At 37.4% G+C, this 12,729-nt stretch overlaps 1 pseudogene; it reads left to right on the plus strand.

Moving 5' to 3' along the window:
• Nucleotides 1-1,548: 1,548 nt before the first annotated feature.
• Nucleotides 1,549-12,560, plus strand: LOC132848135 (uncharacterized; annotated as a pseudogene).
• Nucleotides 12,561-12,729: the final 169 nt, after the last annotated feature.

The raw sequence follows: 12,729 nt of genomic DNA on the forward strand, positions 1-12,729 counted from the left end.
ACTGACACACTGACCACATCTTGGTCACCACATGATGGTAGTGTTGAGTTAGTGTGTGGAACTGAAATACTGAATATGAATTATGTAATGATAAAAATAATAATAAATGCTAAATAAAATGGTGATTTAACATTCTGTTGCTTGCTGTGTTACATATACATTACATGTATAAATTTGCCCTGTTTTTTCTGTTTCAGCAAAATCTTTAATTTGTTATAACTGTTTTATCTCATGCAATGGATGTTTCCTATTACTTGGAAGCAGACTAGGAGATGGATTGATGTGTCCACTAAATTACTAATAGCCCAGCAATTAGATAATAGCTTTGGATCAGCAAACAGCTACTTTTACCGACCCTATTATAGATTTCTCCTTGAGCAGGCTTTTTTCTCCCCTCTGTCATCAGGTATGCATGTACTCTCTCTCTCTCTCTCTCTCTCTCTCTCTCTCTCTCTCTCTCTCTTTCTTTCTTTTGGGTGTGCATGTTTAGTCATTTGTTTTGGTGCTGATGGTGAAGGAACTACTAAATGCAATAAGGCAGATAAAATCCTCCACTGCTTAAAGCACTGGAATAGAGTACAGTCTAGGCACAGTCATGCTTTTTAATATGGCAGATCTTTCCTTTCACCAGATCTGTTGTTGGTATAGGTTGTCATGGACTTTTAAATATATGACACAAATATTAATGAAACACTGTTCCTATGGGGCTGCCACCATGACTCAAGCAAATATTCCTGCAAATATTTATTAACTTCAGCTTATTTTTGTATTTCTGTCAAAAATCTAATAAAACCACACAATGCCTTTATAAGGATACACTTTTTTTTAAGGATTATTGTAATCAACCAAGTTATCCTGAATTTTCTGCAAGATAAGTGTGCTTTTGGTGGGTTTTGTTTAAAGATATTTACTTGCTCATGCTGATGCTTTTCGAATGTCATGTTTTATTAAGATCAGTTCATGAAATGTCTTGTTATGATTTAATGGCAATGAATTTAATTCACAATATTTTGTCTTTTCAACATTTGTCTTGCAATGTTTTGCTTTTTAAAAACAGTCATAACTGTGTGAGAAACAAGTGTGTATTTACAAGGGTATAACAGTAATGAAATAATAAAGTAGCTATGTAGACATAATAAAAATTGAACTGAGGCATACAAATTTTCACCTTCAGCATCTGAGGCACTTTACTTGTAAAGGTTATTTTGCTGATTTCTGTTTATTTGGTTATGATCCTATATATTTTTATACATTCTTAAAGTCAATATTTATTTTTAATTTAATAATAATAGTTACCTAATACACATAATAATAATAATAATAATAATAATAATAATCATACATTTATAGTTACTTTATTTGAGTGGTACATACACAAGGCCTTTGTAACACATTTAAAAATCACTGTATCTATCTTTTAGGAAATGCTGCAGTATTTATTAAAAATTATTTAATAACTCCTCATTTTATCAAGTGAAATTATAGGTTTTGTGTGATTTGTGTGTTGACTGATCTGCTGATATTTTTTATCTCAAGAACACAGCATTCATGACAAGGTGGAAAATTCACAGAAGGTACACTGTGGTTTTTGTTTGTTTGTTTGTTTGTTTTTTAATCTGATCAATACTTTATCTTCTGGATATTACAGTAATTTAAGTGTCTGACATTTGTGCTTCATGAATGAACTAAGATGCATTGGATTGTTTCTTCATCATGGTTTAGATGTAAATTGAAGAGAATTCATTTTAAATGTAAATGCAGTAAAATCACTTTTTAAAACGCTTGGATTTTGTCTGTGAACGCGTTTCACTGCTTTTTTTAATGTGTCATTGCGTGTGATGAAGAAAACAATTAGCTAAATGGGATTAACTAATTGCACTTAGTCCATTTGTTGCAGATGCAGCTTCGTCTATCTCGAAGTACAGCATATGGATGTGAGAAATGGGTGTTTTTTCTCGCGAGAATTCAATGCTGTCCTTTTTTTCATTATCAGTCTCCCCCTATCGACACAGCAGTGCAGTGCGACTCTACGTCCAATCGCCCCTAGTCGAAATCTCTGCGAGAGAGGTGACATCAAGCGTTTAAAGGGCCGAGGCAGTAAATTTGGTCGTGGCAGACGAGGCAGAGATTCTCTGTGCTTTCCAACTGCCCTCTTCTACACCCACATTCAGCAGCACAGCCATCATTCCGGCTTGTTCCGCTCAAGGACAGGAACGAGAAAGAAGGGAAAAGGACAGAGTCAAGCCGCCTCGCCAACGGGAATCACCAGGTACGGTCCATTCAGCCACTTTAAACCTTCAATTGAGCTCTGTTCCTTTTCAAGTTATGCTAAAGCGACCCCGTTGCAATCGAAAGTAACCACTGCGCAGAGACAGGACCAGCGCAGTGATATGAGGAAGCGGGGTTCCGTGTGCGCGCCTGTGGTGCGTCTTCACGCGCTGTTGCGTGTGTTTATTAAGGTTTGCACATATTTGCGTTTGTTCATTTTTCGACGTTGTCATTTGATCGGTGCGATTTAGTTCCTCTTGGAAAATGCTGCACATGCTTAGTTTTTTTAATGACCTTTGGACTAATCCGAGATATTTCATGAGATGGAAATTTCCTCTTGCAATAATCGGTTTATAAATGTCATTAAAACTATTTATTTAAAATTTGCTATTGATTATTATTGTTGTTATTATTATTAATATTATTATTATTATTATTGTTATTATTTTTTATTAATGCTATTATTATTATTTTTTTAATTAATGCTATTATTAGTAGTAGTAGTAGTAGTAGGCTATTAGTAGTTGTAGCAGTATATAAACACTGGATGAAATCTCTGTCACTAAAGTGCAGTGGACACTGTGTGTCGCTTGCAAGTGTATGTCTTTGTTGAGGCCAATTTGTCCACTGTGATTAAACTTGACACGATTGACTGGGTTGTGCATATGAAGTAATAGGTTAACGTTCGCCTAAAAAGAACAACCTGTAAGTCTGTTTTGTTCGTAGGGAAAGCAAGGGTTCAGAAATCATGCACGAAGCCGGTGATGGATATGCGCGCGCTCTGTGATTTCATTATTTTGCATGACTGGATGTAAGTAGATGAGGCTTGCTGCAGATATGGAGAGAGAATTAAGGCGGCTCGTGAACACACGCCAACGCACGCGCACTCGGGGGCAGTGCGCTCTATAATTAACTCTTGTTTACCTCAAGCACCTGTCTCACATCCTTTCCAGCTCGTCTGGTACTGAACTGCTTAATTAGCTGTGTACAATTTTATATATTTCTTCATTTTGCAATCACTAGATTCTTCTGGGTCTAGAAATAAACTAAGCCAGTTTTTGATAGAAACATCTGTGTGATTTGTGGGTTGATCAGTAGGTCAGTGAACTGTAAGTCATATGTGGGAGTGTAGCCTATGTGTGACTGTATGAACAAACTATTATAATTACTGCACAAAAGTGCAAAGAAACACTCACTGCATCCAACAGATAACTCTTTACTCTCGAGATGATCCAGATGGTTCATAAACAAACTCAAGTTTGCTGCAAGAATCTTTACTCAAACAAGAAGATATGAAATCATTCCTGTCTAATACAAATTTCTAATACAAATTTCTTGCATTAACTTGAACTTACTGAAATGTTTGGTAGCAAACAGACATCCACAGAAATGAAGATAGCATAGGGCAACCTAGGATATTGTGTTCCCTTGTGTAAACCTAATAGGTGGATACATTTGAATTTTAAAGATCTGAGGGTTTTGTATTGTTTTTAAAATCATTCACAATATTTTCATTAGAGTGCGTTATAATAATCATGATAATATCATACTCTCTTATTGCCCCCTTTTTAGCTTGCAAGTATAGCGGTTATGTTAATGCAAGTGTCAAGACTGTGTGCAGAGACGATTCAGTTAATAGTATGGGCTCTTTTTATTTTCTATTTCTATAGCTCCACACACTGTAGTGGTAACACAATTCTTTACAAATGCTGGAGAAAGAAAAAACAAAGTGCAAGTATTTCATGGTGTAAGATTTCTTGTAGAAAAGAAGTCCATAAAGTGTTACTATTTAACTTGTGTAGCCCAACTGTGCATTATTTGACTGACTTACTTAAACCAATTGACTATGAATTGCTAATCTGATTCTGACCATCAATTAAATAGCTTACAGTAATTAGGAGTATACTTGTTTCACTGGGGAGCAAGTGTTTATTTTGGAAATAATGAAGCAGAGTAGGTAGGAGAGGGGAAGGAGTATATAAGGATATGACATTATATATGACATGATATAAGGATATAAGTGCATATTACTACATTTAATCCCAAGTTGAAAATGAATCCCCCTGCGAACTTCATACACAGATTCCAGGGTCTAATTTGAGCCTCTCCACCATGTTTATCCCCTATGCTCATTCCCCTTTTCTTTACCCTTGTATCCGGCTTGCAGCTGTTCTTTTGGATATTAATAAGTCCATTGAGACACACTGACAGGCACCCCTGTTACCCAGTAACTTGGGCGCCACTACAATCTCTCTATTTTTCTGTCGTGTTAAGTGCAAAGCAAGTGTTTTTCTTAAACGGATATATTACTTACTACACGGCTTATTTAGCTTTAAGCAGTGGCCTGTCTATACTAACGTAAGGTAGTTACAGTATAATGGGGCATCATTAAATAATGATTAGTCATTGTCTCAGAACATGAACATACTCTACAAATTTGTCTTAGAATTATTTTATGGGGCATTGTTGGGGAAAAAAAAGGAAATTTGATATAATAGAGACATCACACATAAATTAAAAAACATATGAGTAAGAGTAGAAAATATAAAACAGTGTGCATACATGCTCTTTAAATTACATGAACAGATGATCCAACATATTATCAGACATTTACAATGGATCAGAATAAGATTCACGGATGTTCTAAGGAATTCTTCTGTTTTTGTGCCTGTATGCAAATTGTTTAAAAAAGTATAATAGCTAAGTAAACATAACTCAATTTAAGAAAACTGCTGTCCCAGAAAATTAAGCTACATTTGCTAGCACAGATTATATATCAAGTCAATGTATGTTGCAAAATGTAGACAGTGGGCTACATGAAAATAAATGTCCCTGATATTCACCAGGTATGTAAGAATACTTGCAAATTCCCTTCTAGGAAGCAGAGAAGTCATTCTCAAACTGTGAACGAAAAAAATATGAATAGAAATAGAAATTAATAATTGTTATACATGTTTTTAGACATGTATAATAATCCTTGTGTTGTGTTCATTTCTGTGTAACCAATTTTTAATTATTTGAAAATGAAAAATACTAAAGTCTATTAAATCAACTTGCACCCATCCTAAACATTTCTGACATATGGTGTGGATTTACAGGTAATGAGACTGTAGAAGTTGATAGTGAAGTAACCATGATAAAAATGTTGACTAGATTTTTTTTGTTGCTAGATTTTTCTACTGCTATGCTTGTGTTGCTGGCCCGTAGTTCAGTTTCTGACAACATTGATTATATTCTATTTCTTTCTGATTACATAGTAACTCTGGCTTGCCTTTTGTTTGTGAAGCAAACAAACAAAAGACGTGCAGCAGTAAAAGACTTTGGTGAGACACTTGACTCCAATCTGTCAATTGAAGCTCATTTAGATAATATTAATAGGCTTTCTTTTATTCACAAATATTGCTAAGATAAGAGCTATATACACAACACTATGACACAATGCAAAAAAAAAAAAATCATGCTTTTTTGATTATTGGATTATTGAAATACTTTAATCTCTAGATAATCCAGATGGTTCATAAACTCAAGTTTATTGCAAGAATCTTTACTCAAACAAGAAGATATGAAATCACTCCTGTCTAATACAAACTGCTTTGACTTCAAATCAAACTTTGCATTAATTATAAAATGCTACTATTGACCTATAAAGCACTGAATGGTCTTACACCACAGTATCTGAGCAAACTTCTTGTCTTTTATGATCCAGCATGCCTGCATTGATCAAAAGTGAAGACTATTTTTTGGTACCTTCAATATTGCACGCTACAGCAGGGTGGAGAGCTTTCTTATCCAAAGCCTTATGGAACAGGCTTTCTATTAGTATTTTTTCTTGCCAATGCCACATCTGGCTTGCTAATTGAAGACAGATTTATTAACAAAAATGATATAATAATGAAACACAAATATGTGGAATTTATATATTTCTGTGAAGCTGCTTTGTGACAATTTCCATTGTTAAAAGCACTATAAATAAATCAAAAATAATTCTCATTATATTTATTTATAAAATAAATAAATCTCATTTACTAGCAGTAAAAGCGCTATATTTGGTTAATATTATCTATTTTTCTCAGAACATTTTTATATGAACTTGTTTCTTTTAAACCTATTATAAAGGATAGTGATGGTACAAATCATTATTTTGACTTTGCAGATATAAGGTTTTAATCACTACTAATTTGGCCATTTGTAAACTGCAGAAGGTTAGCTATGCATAAAAAACATTTCAGAAAATAAATAAATGAGTACATATGACAAATGAGATCAATAAGTACACACCGCATGAAGGACAGATTTTTATTCTGCTTGTTTTATAAATGTACACCTTGAACTTGTATGGTACATTCTTGGTAGCTCATTCCTAGAATTAGAAGACCATTTTTAGACATAAAGCTTTGTATAAACGTTCTCAGCACCAGCTCAACAGTACTCTATTTCAAAGAGTACTGTTGAGCTGGTGCTGAGAACATTTATGCGTCAATGCATGCTCATGTACAAAAAGTTCTTCGGCTATAAAGAAGGGAACTCCGACAATTGCTTCCCACTCTTTTAAAATGTTAAAATGATTGTGCTGAGATGCCGTACAAAGTGACATAGAGCGATTTATATCTCATGTCCTTCCCACAATTTGCTGCTGAGTGTATACTCAGAAATTATATTTTGCCTATAAGAAATATATTATATTTTGCCTATGAGAAAATCTTTAGATGCACATGCAACTGGGAGAGTCAACTGTAGGAGAGTAAACTGATTCTGAGTTGAAGATTTTAGCAGATTTGATTAATTGTGTGTGCATTTGTGTTGTTTGGGTGTCTTATTTCACACTAAAGAACACAGAAGGACAGGATTTGAGATGTTTTGGGGATTAAATCTAAAAATGTTTAAAACTGTATGTGAATGAGTATGTGTGTAGTTTCACATACTAGAAATAAAAAAGTATTTTGGGGAAAGCATGCACAAACATGAAGAAAGTGGAAGAAAGATACAGACAGAGTAAAAAACTATATTTCATGCTATTTAAGATAATACCAATTTTGTTTGACAACACTCACCATTTTTGAGTGGTCGTTTTGGTGTGTGTGTGTGTGTGTGTGTGTGATGTGTTAATGATACATACTTATTTAATCCATGTTTCTTTTAAACAAAGTACAATACACTCCTGATCAATAATAGTTTCATTAAAAATTAGTTTAAAGTGCTTTAAATGAAAACAATCTAATATTTAACAGTCCTATACACAGCCAATGGTGCTGGCTGTGCATTCAGTATGATACAATTGTATGTTAATTAGATTATTAAAACTTTCCTGAACATTTTGTTTAGCTTGGGGAACAGACTCTCAATATATAATGGAACCTGAGTTATGATGTGGTGCAGCTAGCAGACGGTTGATTTAGCCTGCTTGTCTGCTTCCTGGACTTGAATTGTCACAGATTAACTGTTCTGTACGGTGGCCGAGAAGTGCAAAACACATTAACAAATCCGAAAACACATTAACAAATCCGAAAACACATTAACAAATCCGAAAACAAATGAACAAATCCAAAAACAAATGAACAAATCCGAAAACACATTAATATTTATATTAATTTGTTCTACTTTTGATAATATTTTTTCTTCCACAGATTATAATCTAAGCTGAGCTCAGAAAAAAATCAGCACTTTACCAAATAACCAAAAGCAAAAGTGAAAGTGAAGACCTTAGTCCTCTCGATTATTTTCTGTATTTTCTTTATTCATCATTCTCTTACACAAAGTGACTGAGTTTATTGTAACAACTCGGTTAGGTCGTGTACATTGTTTACGTTTGCCCATGCTAGATTGAAGCCATGTTGTTTCTTTTGTGGGTATTCCATTTGCAGAGCCTTCTGTAGGAAAAAAGCGTTTTAAGCCAGCTGAGCCTAAAAAGCCATGGAATGATGTGTTTGAAGCCACAGCTTATGCCAATGCTTGCTACCAGTATGTGGACACTTCATATCCTGGCTTTCCTGGCACAGAAATGTGGAACCCCAACAAGATAATCAGTGAGGATTGTTTATACCTGATGTAAATATTTTGAATATTCTATTTTTGACTCAAGATCAATTCAATTCAATTCAAGTTTATTTGTATAGCGCTTTTTACAATTGACATTGACAAGTAAAAGGCAGAGTATAAGGATTTTCACTAGTGAGCTCAAACTTTCAGACCCCACTGTATATTCATCTTATTAACCAGTATCTTGGGTGGAGGAATTTTATTGAGCTGACCTTTCTATTTAATCAGATGTTGGTAATTGCTGCCACAGAGCCCTGCAGCCTCCAGGACTCAGACCCTCCACGTACCACTGACTCTCAAAGTCCTCTGACCAGCGGCTTGCGCACTATACCGCTGAGGCCGATGCCTAAATCCTACACTGGTTTGCCTTCTCCAGTGATAATTCCACCTGAACAAGCCTGTAAAACCCCCCAGTCACATGGAAAAGATGCAGCTTCCAATCCTTCTGCCAAAACCACTACAGTAGCATCTCAATCTGCTGTTGCTGAAGAAGAGCAAAGTGAGTTAAGGGAAAAGACTGAGGCAAACAAAGACCCTGCCATGTCATCCACATCAGCCACCCCTAAATCACTTGAGTCAACCTGTCTCAAAACCAACACGACCAGTTTCAAGTGCTGTACCCTCACTCACACCAGGCTCTGTTCAGCCAGATAAGCAACCTGATATTGGACAGTCTGAGCAAGCCTGGAAACACAGACCAATGGGGATGAAGAGTGTAGTGGATTTTGGAAAGATATACAAATTTATTAGCAATATCATTTTCAGTAAACATACTGAGCCTCTTACTTCTATGGGTATGTATTCTTGCTATAATCATTTATGTCTACATATTATTTTTTATTCTTTGTCAATTAACATATATATTTGTTCCTTATTAATGTCCCTGTTTTATCTTCACATTTCTGGTATGAATTATGTGTGTGTACACAGAAATGAACCATAATTATAAAATTATCTACCTAATGTTGTGAAAGTCACCCTTGTCATTGATCTGCGGATGCCTCTGAAGATGCGCTGTAGTATTGTCATTTGACCATTTTCGTCCAAGTTGCGCAGATCCTTACGCTTGCCCATTTTTTCCAACTTCCAACACATCTGGAATTGAGAACTAGACTGTTCACTTGCTGCCTAATGTACTTTAGTCTGTCATTTTGACAGGTGCCATTGTAAAGAAATAATCATTGTTACTCACTTCGCCTGCCAGTGGGCTTAATGTTATGGTTAGTGTGTGTGGTGTGAAATCTTCTGATACTGTTTATTTTAATCATTTTAGAAAGTGCAGTGCTTTTGGACCTTTTGATGTCTTTGCCTGAAGAGCTCCCCTTGCTGGACTGTAAGGAACTGCAGAATCATTTGCTTCAAGTGCATGCACATCTGAACACACCTGCAGTGAGGCTCAGCTCAGAGAAGGGACCTGCAGTGGATACATCTTACATTTACATTTACATTTACAGCATTTGGCAGACGCCCTTATCCAGAGCGACGTACATAATTGCTTAAATCTCTAACATTGAATACATTAATGCTGGCTCACTAAGTTACATACTTAAGATACCATGAGTTTAAAACATTTGTTCAAAGTAACAATGAAAAAGTGTCAAAGGTGTGTTTTTTTTTTTTTTTTTTAAATGCGAAAGATAAGGAAAGAAGTGCTAGTTGAAGTGTTTCCTGAATAAGTAGGTCTTCAACCGCCGCTTGAAAATATCCAGTGACTCAGCTGTCCGGACCTCTAGGGGACGTTCGTTCCACCACCTTAGTGCCAGTACAGAGAAGAGTCTTGTAGTATACTTGCCTCTTACCCTGAGAGATGGTGGAACCAGTCGAGCAGTGCTGGTAGATCGGAGGGTGCGGGGTGCAGTGCGAGGAGTGATGAGGGCTTTGAGGTAAGAGGGAGCTGGTCCATTTTTGGCTTTGTAGGCCAGCATCAGTGTTTTGAATCTGATGCGTGCAGCTACCGGAAGCCAGTGGAGGGATCGCAGCAGCGGGGTGGTATGCGAGAACTTTGGCAGGTTGAAAACAAGCCGGGCAGCTGCATTTTGGATCATTTGCAGAGGACGGATTGCGTTCATAGGTAGACCTGCAGCAGTGCATTGCAGTAATTCAGTCTAGAAATGACAAGAGACTGAACAAGTACCTGAGCAGCCTGTGTGGACAGAAATGGTCGAATCCTTCTAATGTTGTAGAGAAGAAACCGACATGAGCGAGTCACATTAGCAACATGAGAGGAAAAGGACAGTTGATTGTCCATGGTTACCCCAAGGTTGCGAGCTGTGGCTGAAGGGGAGATCAGATCGTTGTGCAAGGATATAGCAAGATCATGACCTGGGGATGAATCTCCTGGGATGAAGAGCAGCTCAGTTTTGCTAGGATTAAGCTTTAACTGATGAGCAGTCATCCATGATGAAATTTCTGCCAGACATGCAGAGATCCGGTCAGAAGCTGTGGCATCTGCGGGTGGGAAAGAGAAGATAAGTTGTGTATCATCAACATAGCAGTGGTAAGAGAACCCATGTGAGGAAATAACTTCTCTAAGAGAGTGAGTATACAGGGAGAAAAGAAGAGGACCAAGTACTGAGCCTTGTGGGATGCCAGTGGAGAGTCTGCGTGGAGCAGATGTCACTCCCCTCCATGTTACCTGATATGAGCGTCCTTCCAGGTAGGAAGCGAACCATTCCCAAGCTGATCCGCAAATCCCAAGACTCCTGAGGGTGGCTAAGAGAGTCTTATGGTTGACCGTATCAAACGCTGCTGAAAGGTCAAGGAGGATAAGGACGGATGAGAGATTGGCTGATCTAGCAGCATGTAGTTTCTCAGAGACATCTAAAAGGGCTGTCTCTGTGGAATGAGCTGCTTTAAAGCCAGACTGGTTGGGGTCTTGGAGGTTGTTCTGTGAGAGATAGACAGACAGTTGATTAAAGACAATGCGTTCAAGAATTTTTGAAAGAAACGAGAGAAGTGATACCGGTCTGTAGTTACTGATGTCTGATGGATCCAGAGCAGGTTTCTTCAGGATGGGAATAACCCTTGCTCTCTTGAAGGTAGTTGGTACCTGACCAGATGCTATGGATCTATTGGCGATAGTTGTAATGAAGGGCAGAAGGTCTTGCGAGATGGTCTGGAGCAAAGTGGAAGGGAGTGGATCCAATGGGCAGGTGGTAGGATTGCAAGACTGGATGGGTTTTAGAATCTCTTCTGCTGTTACAGTTGAGAAATGTGACAACAAAGGTGTAGGGGAGTCCATACTCTGAGATGTAAGTGCAGTCGGGGCTGAAGTGAAGGTCCGGCAGATTTCCTCAATCTTCTCCTGGTAGAAAGAAGCAAAGTCTTCTGCAGTCAGGGAGGATGAAGAAGGTGGAGCCGGGGGTTGAGCAGAGAAGAGATGATGATGTGGAATTTCCGAGGGTCATGTGAGGAAGCTTCAAGCTTTTCCTTGTAGAAGGAAGTCTTGGCAGAAGTCACATCTGAGGAGAACTTGGCCATGAGTGTTCGGTAAGAATCAAGATCTGCATCAAGTTGTGATTTCTTCCACTTTCTCTCTGATAATCTTAGCTCTCTTCGATTGTTGCGCAGCACATCTGAAAGCCAAGGAGCAGAACAAGAAGTTTTCTTGGGTTTAGTGGACATAGGGCAGAGGAAGTCCATAGTTGAGGAAAGAGATGAGAGGAAAGTATCTGTGGCCGAGTCCAAGGGCAGTGAGGAAAAAGACTCAGGATCAGGAAGGGAAGAAAGAGTGCCAGAAGCTACAGAAGAAGGGGAGACAGAGTAAAGGTTGCGGCGGGTAAGAGCGAGGGGTGAGAGGTAGTTTTAGGTCTTCAACTAGAGAAACAATACCACAAACCTCCAGAACTGATCATCATGTTAAAGGACCCGATGTCTCTTTGCAAACACGGACTGTGCAGTCTACAAGGGAAGAGATCGTTCAAAATGGAGAAGTAACTGAGCAATTGAAGGCCACAGAATCACAATTAGCTGCTGGAGATTTTGCAAGAGAGTCATCTGCAGCAAAGCTCTTAAAAGTGACAGGTGATTGGGCCACTGCTAGCCAATGTCCACTAAATCCATTCATGGTACCAGTAGCCCTTCTAAAACGGACGTAATCCAAGGAACATGCAAAAGCAGCTCTGGTTTATTTTAAAACTGTTGAGACTAACTGGTTTAAAATTAATGTATATCTTTTTGGAAATAACATACAACCTGCCTTTTTTCAAAGTACCGTGCATATGATGACATTAGTGAAATAAACTTACAGAATTTGACGAATATTGATTGTACATTTTCTTTAGTATACATTGCACTGAAAGCATTTTATACATTTCTTACGCAGTAGTAAACACATTATTTTCTATTGTGTGATGGCCGCACTATTTGATTTTTTGTCTTTTTATTTATTAAAACACTTGTACACACAGTTGTATTTATTTAATA

This window comes from Tachysurus vachellii, chromosome 7 (genome assembly GCF_030014155.1).
Source record: "Tachysurus vachellii isolate PV-2020 chromosome 7, HZAU_Pvac_v1, whole genome shotgun sequence".
NCBI classification, from domain to species: domain Eukaryota; kingdom Metazoa; phylum Chordata; class Actinopteri; order Siluriformes; family Bagridae; genus Tachysurus; species Tachysurus vachellii.